This window comes from Falco cherrug, chromosome 6 (assembly GCF_023634085.1).
Source record: "Falco cherrug isolate bFalChe1 chromosome 6, bFalChe1.pri, whole genome shotgun sequence".
NCBI lineage: Eukaryota > Metazoa > Chordata > Aves > Falconiformes > Falconidae > Falco > Falco cherrug.
In genome coordinates this window covers 65,908,974-65,927,199 of record NC_073702.1, presented here as the reverse complement: position 1 = coordinate 65,927,199, position 18,226 = coordinate 65,908,974, and the positions used below count along the sequence as shown (strand labels likewise).

At 37.8% G+C, this 18,226-nt stretch overlaps 1 protein-coding gene across 2 annotated transcripts in view; it reads right to left on the bottom strand.

Moving 5' to 3' along the window:
* SESN1 (sestrin 1) overlaps nucleotides 1–18,226 on the bottom strand; it is an 85,169-nt gene that overhangs the window by 39,734 nt on the left and 27,209 nt on the right. Inside the window, exon 1 of one of the 2 annotated variants that reach the window (XM_055713305.1) lies at nucleotides 5,404–5,457. The exons of the other annotated variant lie outside the window; for it this stretch is intronic. The gene's annotated coding sequence lies outside the window, so the exon portion shown is untranslated. Of the gene's footprint in view, nucleotides 1–5,403; nucleotides 5,458–18,226 lie in introns of those variants that run through there. 2 annotated transcript variants of the gene reach the window in all.

The following is an 18,226-nucleotide window of genomic DNA, read 5'->3' as shown; positions in this document are numbered from 1 at the left end:
AAAAATCTGCACAAAAGCAGGACTGGTGAGTATCCAAGCAAGACTTCACCCAAGTGCCTGACATTCAGATTTCAAAAAACTTGTCACACTTGATTAAGGGAAGTAATGCTTGGAAACTTTGTTCAAGTTTTATAAGTAGAGGTGAAACGGAAGCGTGGAAGCACAGAACCCAGCTAGGGTGAGATGTTGGTGATGAATGGATAACTAGTCAACGTGAAAGGTTATTTCTAACTATTACAGAGGAAATGCAGAGCAGAGGAGAAAGAGCTTCCATCAAACTTGAATGAATAGGACAGTGAAGAGAATCCCAACCAGCTTCTAGATGAAAAGACAGAGGAGGATGAGAAGGGGAAGGAAAAAAAGGGCTCTAGTCAGAGGTGAGCCAGATGGTTAGATGTAAGCATCTGTGAAAGATTCCAAGCACTGGAACTTACGAAAGCCAAGGTAAGCACAAAAAGAAAGAGACAAGACAGTCACCTAAGGGAATGATACTGAAGGTGATTCAACTTGACAGAAGCAGCACTACTTGTCAATCAAGACAGCCAGTGCTGCCTTAAAAAGAGCCAATACGGGTACAGTCTGATCCAAAGGAAAGTAACAGATGCACATCAAGTTCTCAGAAAGGCCATTAGCTCTCTTCCCTGCAATTTGTTTCACCATGTGGCTCTACAAAACATTCTGCTGTGACGTTAAGGAAAGACCTTTATTTAAACGTCCCATGTTCTATTTAATTTAGCTGGTACCTCTAGTCTGTTCCCAAAGAAAGAATACAGATTGGCAGAAACTTGATACATACCACAGTGGGTAAGCTCATTTACATGGATCTTCCAAAATGCCATGGCTGCCTCAGGAAAGCCAAGATGACTACCATTCAGCATGTGCAGCCATAGAGCAGCTAGCTACACCTTGCATGCTCTCCATCTGCCTCCAGTAGCTAGAAGACACTAATGGTTGCTCACCTTTGAAAGTATGTGACAACAAAAATCAATCCCACAGCAAAAAGAGGAGGAAACAATAGTGAGTGCAGCTCTGGCAGACAGTGATATGGCTCAGATGAGTATCTTTCCCTCCGCTGGAGCCTCAGACTAATTTGTGACCATTTGTGCCAGAGACAGGATGTGTGTACAATGACACAGTAAAGACAGGGAAAGAAGATTGCTGGAAAACTGGAGATCTCTCCACACCCAATGGTATTAGCCCTTTCCTCTCCTACAAGTAACTTAGGACTCCCTGCCTCCTTTCAAGAACTCTTTACATAAAAACATTGTGCCTGCGCTGCCATAGTCATGCATGTAACTCCTATTTCCACCTTTATTTTTCAATCAGTGCTAGATTTTCTTCTCTGTTAAATTGGCTGCTTACTCATCATTATGACTCAGTTTGCAGCAATGATCAGGCACTTCTATCTACACAGAACAATATCCCATGCAGAGAAAGTTAGAAAGACATGTCTTTCACCTACTTAGAAGCTTACGGTCTCACTGGAGGGCAGCAGAAAGAAAACATCATGCTAGAGCAGTTACCACAGTGGGAACCCAGTCAATGACTAACTTCTCAGAACTACCATAACATTGTAACAGTAAATGAATACTTAGGGAAAAAAGACTGAAATCTGTTTTTTGGTCAAATTATAATATGAATTAGTATACTAACCCATGAAGGAGAAAAGCCTACATATGTAATCAAATTCAATACAAAATCCCATTCTACAAAGATCTCACATAATTTATATTACTATTGTCCTCTTTAAATACGTTAATCTTACTTATCCAAGCACTGTACTTATCTGAAACTGAAAGCTCATTTTATCGTCAAGAGGCAATTCTTTTTCCGCAGTTTGTGTCTGAAAAAAGTTCTTTTACATCTGCTTTAAAATGTAGTTGTGTTCAAGCAGCATTATTTGGTTGCCCTTGCACCATATCTCAGTGATTCCATATGAAATATACTTAGTCCATAAACAAAAGCTTTTTAAAAAAGGTTTCATACAGTTGCACAGCTGGGCTTGCAAATTCATCTGGATCCAAAAGTCTGAAGTGCATGTCTACAGAGTGTAGCTTATACTTGCTGTGCCAGTGCAAGAAGGCGTATGAACACAGTGCAGGAAGGCGTATGAATGCAAGCCAACTTCAGTGCAGGAACTGTGTAACTGTGACACTGTTTTCACCATTTCAGAGCTAGTAAATCCCACCTCTTAATGTAAGAAACAGCCCTATGCCTCCTGGAAGACATCCAGTCATAACGAAGGTCAAGTTACATCCCAGATACATATTTGCAATATCACTCTCTTCAGATCATTAACAACCATATAAAACTAGAAATGGTATCAGAATTCAAGCAGCTAAAATAGCTTTGCTGATGGTGCTCAATCCTGGATGACCATCAGATTAATTCTTACTCTAGAGAATTCATCAGACTGTCAGAAGTCAAAAACAGAGAGCATTCATCCAAGTTGCTATGCTCAGCAGGTAACTATTGCGAGAGGAAATGAAATCCATTGAGAAAGCAGTCTTTTTATAGCCTTAGCTATATGCAGTATTTGTAGCTAAACTGCTATTGATTATTTAAAATGGGTTTGGTTAAACTGTCACAAACTATGTGTGTACTTTTTTAAAACTCTGTTTACAAATGGCTTAAACAAGAAAGAGAAAGCCAAATCAATAAGAAGCTTTTATAAGCCAGCCTACATTTATTTACATCAGGACTCAAAAGAGCTTGTATTTTACTGATTAGCTGGGTTATGTATGGAACAACATTTGCAAAACAGACTACAGACAAAAATATGTAAACATATGCTGCTGTACTTGCAGTACTGTCAAGTCAGCTTGGGAACAGCTACTGCTGTGGTTTCCTTGTGAAAGTGTAAGCACTTTAAGATCTGATAAGAGACACTGTAGGAGTATATTATAATAAAGACAGAAATCCAGTTTCAATTCTTCATCCTCATATTCGCTAGGATAACAAAAGCTCTGGGTGAGTGACATACGTGCAAGCAATTCTGGGCTTTAAACATGAAAACTGCAAGTCTGAAGTTTAAATTTTTGAACTTCACACTGCCTATCAATACTGGATGAGCCAAGCAAGATTCCAAATTTTGGCCCTTTTCAGCTTCAGACAAGCTATTTATGAAAAGCTTAGCTCCCAAATCAGCAAATTTAAATATGCATAATCCAAATATCTGCACTTTGTTTACCTGTAATTCAAAATCAGCTCTGTAGCTGCACTCAAAAAATTCTGCTGGTTTACTGATGTCAATTTATTGTCAAAATGCTGATTTCATACAATGAGTATAAAAGGGGGAGGACAGAAAAGAAATTCAAGGCATCACTCAGCCACTACCTGGGCATCCACAAAGTTTGCATGCTGAAGAAACTGCCTCCTCTATTTCTCAAACATTTCTCAAACCCTCAAAACCAAAACCACACATTACCTGATCTGTAATAATATGGTTTCAAAGAATGCACAAGCAAAGCATGAAGGGGAACTGGCATTCTCTGCTGCGTGTCTTCCAGCACAATGAAGAAGTTCTACAGCTGACAAATCATAAACCTCAAAACAAAGAAATCTGCTTGCTCTATAGCCTGTGTGATAACAGCTTAAAATGATACAGTAAATTTTGATATATTCTGTTATTAATCTTTGGAAATGCTATCTATGATAAACACTTGTATAATACAAATACTTTAATGCATATCATTTTTCTAAACAAATTGGCAAAAAGACATGGGTTACATTACCCCAAAAACATATGCTGTGTTACTCAGTAAGACTAGCACAAAAGTTTAAATGGATCTGCAACAGTCTTTAAAAGTGGTCTAGAAAGCCTGTGTGATATGCTCTTCTTCCCCCTTCAAAAAAATGGGAGAAATAAAGGAAGTTTTATTTGCCAATTTGGAAATTCAGGTCTTGTTTACTGGAGCTACTAGAGAACTAGTACAGATACTTGCTTAAAATTGCAGTGTAAAACTCTGGTCATAAATTACAGTGTGTATAACCAAGCCTGGCATGACTCATTTTGCCATTGTGCTTTAATATCTAAAAGGCCCTGCCAACCAGCCTGTTTCCAGGAATACTGTCTTTTTTGCACACCTGCCTAATGGTTTACAAGTAGAATTTCAGCCTTTGTTTTCGATAGGGAAGCCTGAGCTGTAACACAGAACCTGCCTCCCAATACCAGCTCCGTCCAGCCGTGACACAGGCTTGCAAGCGCAAGTGTCTCTGGTTTAAGTGGCAGCCTTGTTGACCAGACACTTTGCTCCAGACTCTTTGGTCCTCTGGCCCAGGTCTTAGGCCGTGACTTGACTGCTAGACAATAATACTAATCTGGGTAAGCACAAGGAGAAATGGCAATAAAGAGTGGCTACAAAAGGATTTCATTCCAGATCAAAAGGGGATTTGCAGAAAATGAAGGAGAAAAGAATCATTGGTAGGCTGCACTCATCTTCTTTTAGGAAAAGCTATTTTGTTTTTACTTTGTTTAATAAATACAAATATATTACAAACTTCTGAGGCAAAATATACAGTTATATTGCAAAAAAATTAAATGTATTTGCAGATTTATTCAGAGTTTAAATTAGCATGATGCAACCATTCCTTTATAAGGGAACTTCTGTATTCACTTGGCACAAGACATTTCATTTTCAACTTAATCAGACAAACATTGTCAAAGTCTACTGCTAAGAAAACTTAGCTGTTTTTCAGATTCTGAAAAAAGTCATCTTTTCAAATATGCCTGCATAAACAAAAAAAATCCAAATCTTTAAAAGATTCTTGTCATTCATCTGATTGTAAATTACTGGGACTTTGGTAAACAATTCACTGGTATTTGATAAACCTAGGGACTACTGCACTGTTTAAATGCTATTCACAAATTGAGAAGACCTTCTTCCACAAAAATGGATCAAAAGCTTGTTTTTCAGAAATCTGGTTTAAAACTTTTTGTGTTAGCCATAATATAATGCATGAGTATGTGTGTACACAGTATGTATTTTTTAAATAAAAGCATTTTCCTGACAAGGAAACTGGTTTCAGCTACAAAAGCCATAGCTGACTTCCTGCTCTTTTATTAGACCTAAATAGTAAGTCAAGGCAAATAGAGTGCACATTGCTGCTTCTCCGGTAAAACATTGGTATAAACCACCTATCATTCAGTTAGAGTTCAAGTATCAAGGCTAAGCTAGCCTGATATTATCTTAATAAAAATCCTTGTCTAGATCTTCCGTCCATAATCCAAACACTATTCCTGCTTGCTTATCATATTTTGATCTATATTGTTAATGGTCAAAAATAACTTGAATTATTTGGTACAGCTGCTGTTTCCACTAACATATGCAATTAGGTCCTAACAAGATATTGTGACATAGGTAACACATGGACATATGGCTATATCATAGAACACACACTTACATAGCCCTGAAAGGTGAAAAGACTGCCAAAAACTCAGAAATGCAGAAGGTCCAGTATTTCAGCAGCTACTGTCCTCCTATCCTGGAATTAAAAGCAAAAATTTTGAAATTTGGAGATAAGTGGAATGGAAAAATAACAAAAAGGTAACATACTCATACAAAACCATCTAAACTTCCTTTTTTAACCCTCAGAGCTCAACATCAACACAAATTGTCAGACTAGAAGACAGAAAGTCAGGCCAGAGTGTATTTAAGCTATTTTTTTAAATTGGCCAGGCTTCTTTAATTTCACCTTAAATATATAAAGAATTGACTGAAATGGCTGGTGTTATTTTCAAGAATTTATGGAGGATGAGGAAAATACCAAAAAACAAAGAAACAAGAAACACTGCTTTTATTTAAAGAAAGAAATAAAAAAGGAACCAGTTCAGCCGGCTGAATTTCAATTCCTGAAAAAACATGGAACAGGAAAAAAAAAAAAAAAAAAAAGAAAAATTCAGCAAAAGTTTGTAAGTGCCTAGATGATAATATGCAACAGAGCAAAAGCCAAAAATCAGTTTGATGTACATGCTGAGGAGAGATCCTCACCAGATCTTTCTAACTTGCCTTCCACAACAGAACAGTAGATTTAAAGAAGGGAAGACTGTAGTGCATGTTACAATTATGACTTCAACCTAAGGAAATTTTTTCTTGAGACTACAGCAGTATGAACATAAAACTGTCTTATGCTGAAAGAGCAGCCATAAATGGCTCACTGCCAGCAAGAAAAGACGCAGTGCATGAGATTCCACAGCAAGCGCCCCTTAAATCTGATTCTACACAGAATGGTGACCTGAATTATGGGATAGAGAGAACGCTTACATTAATGAACCGATAATACAAAGCCTGCAAGGACAGAGGGAACCTGAGTCGACAAACTTGAACTTCTAAAGGTTCCTGACAAATTGGAGAACTGTTCTGAAATCACTTAAAGGGAACACAAATCTTAGGGAAGAGATTTAAATTATTACTCTCTGATAAAAATTACCAACTATACAAAGACAGGAAAGGGAAACAAGATACTAGAGACACTCTGCTTGAAAAGAGTTGAGGTTATAAAGGATTATGGTATCATGAGGTCGACATGAAAAAAAACCAAGACTTTAATGTGATTCATACACAGTAATTTAGCTTGCAAGAGACATAGGAAGCAAACCTCTCTGTTCTACTCTGCAGGAATACCCCGTTGTTTTGGTCAATGCATATCCAAGACGTGAACTGAATGCTGTCCTCTGTATTCTCACCAACAAAAGTGATCAGATGCCTAAAAAAGATGACTGAGAAAAAGACTGGGAGGGAACACGAGTAAAGCCAAAACACTACAAAGACATACGACCTAAGGAGGAGGAGACTGAGAAAAGAAAGGAGATTCTGCAGTCTTGACTGCTGGTAGTCTTTAAAACAGATAAACTTTTCGTGCGCAGCCTAGATGTAACGATCGGTTCTTCCCTGCAGCATCGTGATAGATCTAACAGATCTGTTCAGGTCCTTCCCTACCTTCCCTATTCTGTGGTTCTATGAAAACATATGTTAATATTGCTAGCTATCCCACACATAAGGACAAAGAAAATAATCAACATGTACACACTGGAAAGCACTAACTCCAGAAAGAACACTGGGAACTGTGGATCAGGCTCCACTGTGCATTTATAGTGTGGTTCAGCTGCCTGAAAGGCTAATTTGATCTAAAATGTATAAAAGTAGGAGTGTCAGGTAGAACAGACAACAACCTTTCCTGTATACTTTATGCTGATCTGACTGTTTAAGAATATGACAACTTTCCTGGTGTCAAAAATTATTTGGAAATACTGGAAGGATCTTTATGGCTCCTGTTTGACTTGATAAAGGGGCCTGTCAGTAAACAGCTTAAAAACCTTGGTCTAGGCAAATTATGAAGGAGAAAGTTGAGAGGTGAGTTGATTTTTTGCATATATACATACCTACACATATATATTTATCCACATACACATCTCTAAGATGTCTGAGAAGGAGAAAGACTGAAAAAAATCAAGATTTTTCAGATTCATAAATTAACTCACAGAAAACTGCTGTGAATGGAAACTTGACTTTACACATATGTATCTTGCAGAGATACTATTTCCTAGCAGCAAGAACAATTGAACTCTGAAAGCTCTTACTACAGGAAATGGAGACCACTGCTTCAATTTTTTAAGCAAGATTAGGAGATTTTTCAGGGAGAAAAACAAAACTCCATGACCTACATCCACAAGAGATTGAATCAGATTATCACAATTCTCTAACCTTGCCTAGCAGCCTAAACACTTCTTTCCCTCAGCTATTGTATTAGATGCTTCCTGGTCTCTGCATTTTGCAGCAGGAGAGACGACAAAGGGACTGAATACAAAAGTGACCTGATGCAGAAACAGGCAGAAAGAATACTGTTTCAGGTACCTCAAAGGCAATAGCCATCATTCCTTCAATTCCACAAAGTAAGAAAGGAGCTTTAAGACTTGGCAAGTAGAAACTTGGGGCCATAGGGAGAGTAAAAACACAAGGAGAAAAATGAACATAGCAGGCAGAAGATGGTAACTATCTATCAGGGAAGAAATGGCGAGTTGCCTCTTGAAAAAGGCTCTGGGCATGAAATATGTGCAAAGTGAAATGAAACTCATCTGGGGAGAAAAAAATGACATTTTACTTTCCCTAAAGGCTGCCTGACGTGTTTCATGTTAATTGTACCCGAGGCTTTCTGTTGTCCCTCCATAGGCTCAGACTTGCCTGACAGAGCAGTTCCAAAGTCACTTTGCTTTCAGGAATGTGACAAAAAGCAAGCATACATTTTATTGTTATTGCTGTACTGATTAATCCATGTCTAAATCCACCCTGTACATTACATATAGTCAGTGTTTACATTTTAATTACTGTATGGGCTGTTTCCAAAGGAATCTTTCCCTTCCCTACAGCAACAACCAGGAAAAAAATTTCCAACAATAGATTATGTTTCTATGTGTGGTTATTGTCATAATGAGTTACCCTTCAGTCCATCCTAATAACTACTGCTAGAACAAATTCTCCCTTTGGCCAGCAATGCATCAAGTCGTACTCCAAAACACTGTCAAGGCTGCTTACTGGATGCTCAGCAGAAGGACTTCAGCAATGTAACCAATTCATGCTACCTGTCTGCTGGAGAAAATTTAAGATTGCTAGTATAGCTGGATCTTTTCTGTGACAGCAAAATAGCATATTTGACAAGCTTATAGCTTACAGGCTATAGGTCTCAATATTTTTGTCATAACGTTGTCACAAAATATTAGTAAGAATGGCATTTCCTATGTCAATATAAATTATAAAGTGGTTGGAAAACAGAACTTAAATATAACTAGGTTTTGGGTTTTTTTAAATTAAGATTACTGTACAAAAGATTCCTAAAAATCTAAAAATTAAAAAGATTTATTATGCTGCAAACATATATGACTCCAGAGTAGCCAAGACAACATATGTACTCATAACACAGAGAACCTTAGGACGTTTTTGCTGATTTGGAAGACATGAGTAAGTTAAGTTAAAAGAGATAAAGAATACACTCATACTTTATAGCCTTGAATAAATATATCAGTGAAATTAGAAGAAATATATACTTAGATTAAATTTCAGTTAGATTAGATACATACTGGAGCTGGGACAGGAACACTCAAAAAGGAGTCCTAAGGGATGATGACCTGGGGATTGGAAAGTCCGCAAACAGAAGAATGAAAGCATGCTACATTACAAGGTTATCGAGCTTTCAGAGACTGCTAAGAGGTGCAGGGGAATGCAGGAGGGACATGTGAACAAAAGCAACTACACACAGAGTTAATTAAGTGTGGTACATGTTAGACAAGAATCCAGCTATGGAAAGAACACAGTGATCTGAGGCTGAAGTCACATGTAGAAGAATAACAGAAGATCCTGAATTTCTTCAGAGTGGAAATGTGATTTCATAATACCAGCTAGGCCTATGGTTTTCTTACATTAATCTCAGTAATAAAATAATTAGGATTTGTAATCTTATGTATATCTACTATATGTTTCTATAAGAGTGCTCCAAGTCCAGGCACCCATGGAGCAGAGGGTGATAGGGAAAAGAGCCCTTTAAAAAAAATAGTACTAGAGCACCTCAAACCTGAATTCCCATTTCTGCCTGAATGAGATTTTGAGTTCATGGGACAGACAGATAAAACCTTATTCTATATGTGATATGGAAACAACAGAGCATGGAAGAGTTTAGATATGTGAAGAAATATCTCTCAGGGATGTGCAGGGAAGAAGAAACTATGATATGGGGCACACATTACAGACCTGAATAATATAGAGAAAGATAACGTTATCAGCAAGGCATACAAGAAAAGAACAAGCTGACTATGTTAAACCACTGCTGGAGCTGAGCCGTCTAACGAACACGGGAAACATTCTGAGAGATAAAATGCTCCACCAAGCATACTGAGATCAAGTGTTTAGGGGATGGGGGATTTTTTGCAGTATTGTCAGGTAGGTTCTGCTCCTCTTTTCAATGTTTTGGTTAGTTTACAGCCACTTAAAAAAATGGCAATTTAATATTACAATCTTTCAAAACTGCTAAGATTCTCAACACTTCTAAAATCCTTATTTTAAATGTTCCTGGTATTTGAATTGAACTTCAGATGTCTTATAAACATTGCTTCCTACAGGGAAGAACAATGTGGTATCACTAAAACAGAAACCTGAGTGACAGTACAACAGAAGCATCACTTTTGGAAGTACTTTGGAGAATTGCTTTTAAAGTAGATATTTAACATTAGCTCATATTTCCTGAGCTCCAATTAATTGTTGTAAACTTTTTTTTTTAGTTGGAAGTGAAATTAAAAATTCTTGCAAATTTATTACCCAAGTGATGTATTAGCAGCTTCTCCTTACTAAGCTAGACATAGCCATATTACAGGAAAGTTGAACAGGCCAGCCAGGAGTTGTCTGCTTTGGTCAATACTTAATTTTCACATGGAAGCTAACAACATATACAACCTACCTACGAAGAACAACTCTAGATGTCACAAAACAAACAGGCTGTTTTTATTTTTACTCCAGTATCTGTACCAATACCAGCAGTGCAGAGCTGTTTCCTAATCAAACTACCTCAACCAGCCAAAATAAAATTCCCGGGAGATCAAATACCCAGCCCTCCAGAATCCAGAACAGGTTTGAGTTTTCTACTTAACATCAAATTCATGTTGCAATGCTGTCACTCTGGAAGCAAACTAACATTTCCTGTCTTTTTTCCTAATTCTGAATCCACGGACACAGAAGCAGTACTGATAGGCCTGTATTTTAACTGCTGGTGCAAAACTGTTCAGCCAACCATTTATTGATTCATAATGCTCTGACAGTCCTAGGAAATGTTGTAACATATTTAGATTTATGATTTTCATATGTAAATCAAAAATTAAATAGGGCTTAATTACAATTTAAATTCCCCCTTCTCCCCCCATGATGAAGAGATACGGTACACAGCTTTCACTGTAGGATAAAGCTGATCAAAGTGATTAAAATAGAATTTGCTGTACAGTTGCTCAAACCACACTCTTGTTTTCTGCAGTTTCAGCATTTCCAGAACTTGCAGGAAGGCAAAAATAGACTACAACAATGAAACAGAGATCTGAGACAATGTACGCAAATACAGGAACTTCCCTTTTTCAACTCTTGGTGGTCCCTGATCTACATAATATCCTACATCAAAAAGTTTAGAAGATGTAAGTTGGACATGAGGAAATGCTAAACTTGCCCTTGACTAAAATTTTAGTACATATTCTCAGAATTTAAATTGGACATTGACTGTGGTGAGGATCACATTTTCTACATAATTGAAGAGAATGTCAACACTCAAGGGACAGAATTTAGGTTGCATGAATCATTTCAAACACAAACGGCACCCTCTATAAACTCCCACTAAGCTTCAATCCTGGAAACTTTGGCACTGTGCCACAAAGCTGCTGCTGGTGCCCTGGGATACAAGGATAACTTCCCAAGCAGAAGTTTCTTTACACATCACAGACTCTTAGACTCCAGAAATTCTAGTGAACAGCAACATTTATACCTGTGTTCCAATGGTAGTGTTTGTTCCAGGGAAAGGAAAATCTACCATAACTACGTAACTAGACTGCCAATTTGTGGAAAGAGCCCGGTTTTACCCTCTTGTATTCTCTACTCTCACAACCAGTCTGACAGCTCTCCCCTATTCCTAGGCAATGCCCACAACTGCTGCAAATTTTTCAGAGGTGTGTAACTGCACAAAGGGAAATCCTTCTTTTTAATTTATGCCCCTGACAAATCTGAGTGGTAGCCATGGAAAAAATAAAAGGCCCCTTGTGTAGTGCTTCGGTCAAATATCAAAAGATCTGCTGCAAAAAATCAATAGACTCTCTCAAAGAAAAGGTCATAAAAATCCTTTCGAAGGAAAAGTTAGGGCATATCTATGCAGGTTTGGCACATAATATTGCCTCAGTAATACAAAGCAATACTAACTTAGAAAGAAATATGGGTGTAGCTACAACTCCTAAATGAAGACACAGTAATGACAAGACAAAAGTACTTCTACAGTCTGGATAAAATGGAGGAGAATTTGTAGTGTGGAAATTTTAGACTGACAGAAACATTTCTGAGCAGTAGCATTATAAAATAGAAAAAAGAAGAGCCCTAGAACGTGCAAAAATACCGAACCATATCCTGACACATGGTGATTTCCATGCTCTATTTGACCTATAAGCCAAACACCCAATCCAAATTATTGAATCATGCACTTCCCCCAAATCAAACCATATTCAGTGTTTTCTCCAGCTCTGATTTAGTGACCTCAAACATTAGATTAGTCACTTGTCATCTATCTTTTGTTTCAAGTCTTTCTTTACTCTTAAGTATGTTTACTTTGAGGGGGTTCATACTTTTCTTTCAGTTTTTCAATACAGAGAGGTTACAGCCACCTCTCTAAGTAAAGATAGAGACGTGGAGTTTTAAGCTACAGTACTGGCACTTCTACAGTGATCAAACAAACAGTTTACATATTTTTGGCTGTTTCCACTTGAAGCAGAACGATGTAACTCAGCCCAGTCCCTCTGTGTAAGAGGCAATTATTTATCAGCTTCCTTTTGGCAAAGATTTCTTTCACCTCTTATTTTAAGGCACTGAGGGTACCAAGGTGTTTCCTGCTCAGCCATTTATCACAGCAGGCTTATGATTTATTTTAACAAGAAACACAAGATTAAAGGGTTTCACAGAACACATAATGCCCCACAGTACGTGGAACATAATTCAAATAGCCACCAAGACAGGGTTCCAACTCTGAATACTGTACCGAAGCAAGAAGTGTTAATGCATGTTTAGCCACAGACTGTACAGACTGCTAGTATATTCAGGAATTACTATCCTCTCCCCATTGTCATCAATTAGACTGTTCACAGTATTATGAACAAGTTACATCTAACCCCACAGAGATAACTAACAGTTTTATATGCACACATACGCGCACATGTACAAACACTCCACACCATGTTACTAGAACTCTGGATTTCTTCTGTCAGGTCTCACTTTCTGACAGGTGTGTACACGCTGTTCCAAAAACCAGCCTGAAGCAATTAACTTCTGTATGGCTTCCACCTCCATTTCCAGATTAAGATTCTTCATTGTATGAAACAGCTGATGAAACTAATACTTTGGCTGAGGTTTGAAATTGGTACTAAGTTCACATTAACTTACTTTGAAGTCACTACAGATTTGATAAAAATCTAATTCTTTATTTAGTTTTTAGTTGCCGACTCAACAGATATGTTCCTACTTCCTCCAGGAGACATGTAATTAAAATCCAGAATTTATTAAATGTTTGTGCTCTGCCTATTCCCTGGGCTGCATGACAAAAGATCCTGGACAAGTAAGCATAATTGAAGCTAAACATTTCCCTCATTCAAGGATAAAATTCTGGCCTCTATCTTTTAAAAGAAATCCAAACATTTTTTAAAAACTTCACCATTTCCTTAAAGATTTAAAAGAAGAAACTTACACACAAGAGGACTTCACACTTTTTCTTTCCTCTTAAATTTAGATTTATTTTTGTAAACTACTGCATCCTCTGAGAATAAGAAATTAATCAGTTCTTCTCTGAGCTACCCAACCAATCCACTTTCCATTTTCCCAGCCAAACATCTGTACTTGCTGAACCCCCATCTGTTGTCTTATTGTTGAGTTAGTTTACCATCTCAATTGCTGCAACTTCCTTTTCATTTTCACTAGACAATAGATTGGAGCTTTCCTGAGGATGCCTTCCACCTTTCTATCACTCCATCTCTTCCCCTTCACTAAAGTGAGGTGATAAGATGAAACACAACAAGCAGAGGCTTGTCTCCTCTGCTGAAAAGGAGAAATCTCTTTTGTTTCATTCTGGGTAACTCATACATGCTAGTTTTTCCAGATCAACATTAAGGTATTAAAAAAAAATATAAGACAATTGCAAAGACAAGCCAAGAGCAAGGACTCCCAAATATATATATATATATATATAAATACACATTACATTTGCTCTAAAGCAGACTAGGGAGAAGGCCATTCAGAAGTAACACAAACACATACCTACAAACCACTGTAACCGCTGTTAAACATTTACTTGGTTTTGCCTGTGTGCAGTGTTACCCAACTGGCAACTTCCATTCTATTTAATCAAGTAAATGTGATGACATTTTAGTTGTGTGTATATACACACTGCCCTCATTATAAAAACTTCTAAATGTATGAATCTCAAATGAAAATTAAAACCAATCTGTAGTACGTGGAGCCTACAGGCTGAAGAACCAGAAGGCAACAAATAAAACCTACAACTTCCTTCTGTAAGTCTTGCTGTTCTGCAAGATTACTGGGAGCCAAGAATGGACCAACAGATCAGACTGAGGAACAGAACTTTCCCTACATCAGACTCAACAGCTTCAAAACCAACCACCCTACTACATTATCATATCAATATCAAATGTAAGGCTTAAATGAATTTTCTTAGTCTATAGTAAAACAAATCTAAATAATCCCTGGTTTCCTTGAATCTAATGGACATGGCCAAAGTTTGAAATTTATTTCTCAGTAATTTTTTATTATTTGAATGGTGTGTATAGAAATGGAACTATAAAACTCATAACAATGGCTAATTCCAGATCGACCTGACTCAAACAAGGGCATTAAACCATTTCTACAGAGACACTCAGTTCTGCTTTGTGTAGGATCTTCTTTTACCATTACCAGCACATCAGTGCCTACAGCAGTATGTAAAGTATCATGAAATTTAGCTACTAGTACTCCATGTTCCTCTCTAACCCTTCTCCTAGGAAGAGGACTGTACGTGTAGTATTTTCTTCCCATATAACTTGTAATTTATTTTTTAAATTAGAAGTAGCAACTTTGATATGCTCTTTTTTACACTCAGAGGGGAAAAAGAACAGATGGAAATCTCCTTGAACATACTTGTCTCCTCACGGGCATTTAATTCCTAATCTAGAAACACTCACCGGCATAAAGAATAACTGCTTCCAAAGTCCCCTCCCCCATGCCTCAGGAACACAGTTTTCAATCACAGTCTTTGGTTTTGAGCTTTCTGCAGTCTAAGGACTCCTACAATGCTAAGCCTTGCGCACCTTTTAAGCATTGGAAATAACTGGTGAGGTGATAAAATCCAGGACTGCTCTACAAATCAAAAAGAAAAAAATATTACATTTACTTGTTAATGAGACACAGATGTTACACCAAGTCAAATGTGAGGTGACAGCCTCCCTGGGGAAACAAACAAACAAACCAACACTAAGCTATTTCCTATCAGCATCTCTAGATACCTGTCACCCACTATTAAAAGCTTCTTCTCAGACTTGTAAAGTATTGTTTTAGTAACATATTCAGCTCTGAAGATGAAAACTGGTCCAGGTTTTTTGCAGTTGAGATAAGAACAGAAACCAAATCTCCCAGCAATTCAATTTCTTAAAAATCTTGCCAGAAGTAAACAAAGCCAAGAAATTTAACACAGTTTTCCACTTCTACCTTTAAAAATGGCATAATTTCTCTGATACCAAAGTAATGACTTGGAGCTGGCTGGAGTTTTATGGGACAATGTTGCACTTAGGCCAAATTTAAGGAAATTGCATCACCTTCAAACAGTAAAACCCACAACGGTGCAGAGATAAGAGTCAACAAATTCTCCAACAAGCACTATTCCTTTTTAGTGGATGATAAGACCCACTAAAATAAATGTTTCAATCTAAAGCATCATCTATCAATATTTTCTTGCCCTGTTCCTTTTGCATATACCTTGTCACTACAGCAGCTAACATGAACATACAGTATTTAATCAAGTATACAAGACTGTTTAATTTCTCCATAAGAAACACTACAAAAGTCTTAAATCTCAAAAAGATTTTAAGTTAAGTTACAGAGGAGAATTAAAGCTTTAACAGTGCTGGTTGCTTTTACCGGGAGGTAATATAAAGCATGCGGGGCACATGAGCTGGGAAGTTCTTCCTGGGGGCTGTGGATACAGGTGGGTTCATGGCTCTTCACTGGGTCCTTTTACAGAAAGGACACAGTCTCTCACTCAAGCCAGAAGCATCAGCTCCTTAAAATATCATTTTGACATTTTGGTTGCACTTGTCCCCTCCTCTTCTTACTTATATCTCTCCCCACCTGAGGACCCAAAACACTGGGGAAAAGGTTCTGTTGAACAGTCAGCTATACGGCTATCCCAGCAACTATGGGGTTTGCTTTTTGTTCCTCACTTCTCAGTTCACATATGTAAGCAGAACACTGAAAAATAACATATGGCCACTAACAACCCTCCTTGGGACACCTTCAACAAGGTAAATCCTGTTAATAGGTTCTTTTACTCTGTGTCCCCTCATTTACATTTTTGACCCTTGTCATTTTTCTTTCTACTTGCAAGTGCAATCCTCCCCTGCCCCAGCAGTCTGGCTCACTACAGTTTTTAATGTTTTTTGAGGGAGGGCTACTTGTGTGTTTGGGACAAAGGCACAGTCATAGTGCTAAGATGAACAGCAACCAATACCGAAGGCCCAGAGAAGAGCATAAAGTAGAAGTTCCACAGCTCACTTGCCTTACTAACACACACCTTGCTTGCCTCCAGCAATCCACTACTCAGACTGAGCCAGAGATGGTGCAGTGCACTTAACACCCTTCCAAAACCTCTCCCAATCTGCCTCTAGTTGTCTGAAGCAGTATAAGCTACTGGCAGTCATATTAGCCCACAGAAAAAAAGTTCCAAAGTTTAGTTGTGCCTTCTTTAAAAAAAAAAAACAAACAACAAAAAACAAAACCCAAAAACATCTCATTTTGCTTGCAACCTACCACCCAATAATGATACTGAAAGCTCTTATTCTTTCATATAGGGAGAAACACAGAAATACACTTCTCATTCTCTACACTACTACTTACTAAAGTACTATGTACTTTAATACTGTGCCGTACCACTCCTTCACAATTCTATTCCAACCTGCCTCTCAGTCTGTTTCATTTAAATATTTTCCACCCTTCTGGTCACCCTTGCCTCACTTCTCCATTTGCTCTTCTTGTTATTCTTCGACTATTTTTTTTTTTTAAACTAGAATACAACTTAGATTAACTGTTATGAGGTTTCTTTATTTCATTCTTTGTCTTCTATTTGACCAAGCATAGAACAGACAAATCTATTGTAATTTCCCTGTTTTCTGAGTAGTAAACAGAGCACAGCGCACCACAGCAAGTAAAACAAGAACTTGTTTCTCCTTACATGCACATCTTGCAGTTGTCAGTATGGACCACCATCTAGCTATTCAACCACACTTTTTGAAACTCTCTGCTACCAGCTTCCAGTTTTACTAACCACATTAGTTTCAGCAAATATTTTAGGAAGTTAAGAGAATGTCACTCAGGATAACAAAATAACCTCTCTCAGAATTTCCTCATTAGCTTTTTTTCCCCCCTGGAGAAAGGGAAGAGATACATCCTTTGTTCCACAAAAGGGGCTAAACAGCAGCAAAATTTACATGAAGAGGAGAACTTTGTGCTAAGGCCTCCACAGTTCAACATTTTCATACAGTTTAGAAGACAGCGATAGCTGCCTTTCAAATTCAGGTTTTAAAGCCTAGATTCACAGTTTAGGCTTACTAAATTTCAGGTTATGCAAATATAATGCTGGTAAACCAAGGAAGCCCTCAACTGTTTTATCAGCCCTAAGGCATAGATACAAAAGATTCTTCTCAGGACTTCCTACATCTTACAAAAGAAAAGTAGGGGTGGGAAAAACAGCCAAAGAAGCCCATTTCTTTAAGCAGGTCTTCAGGAATCTCTGCATCAGTGAACAAGCTTCCCTCCTTCACACAGCTATCCCTCATCTCACTAATTTTAAAATGTTCCGGTCACCAGTTATTAAAGTGAGCATAAAAGAAATGAGGTTGCTAGCTCTCCCATTCCTATCCAACAGGAAAGAGGTTTCCTTTATGGCAAAAGTCACTTCTGCTTGTTACATAGCTTATAACTGGGGGGGTGGGGGGGTGGGGGTGTGTGAGAAATCAACAATTCCATTCCTCCATCTGCAACTGTTGAATGACGTATTTACTTTTCAAGCTTCTGAGGCAGGCTTTTTCTTAGTCACTTTTCTGGGTTAAGAATTTAAACACACAAAATGCATCAGAGAATTTAAAATATCCTTTGCTGGTAATTCCTCTGTAAGTGCAGGTGTTATTTCCTCATCACTTCACTCCAAAGAGCAAGGAATTTTAATGGGATAATGTGGAAGCTTATAA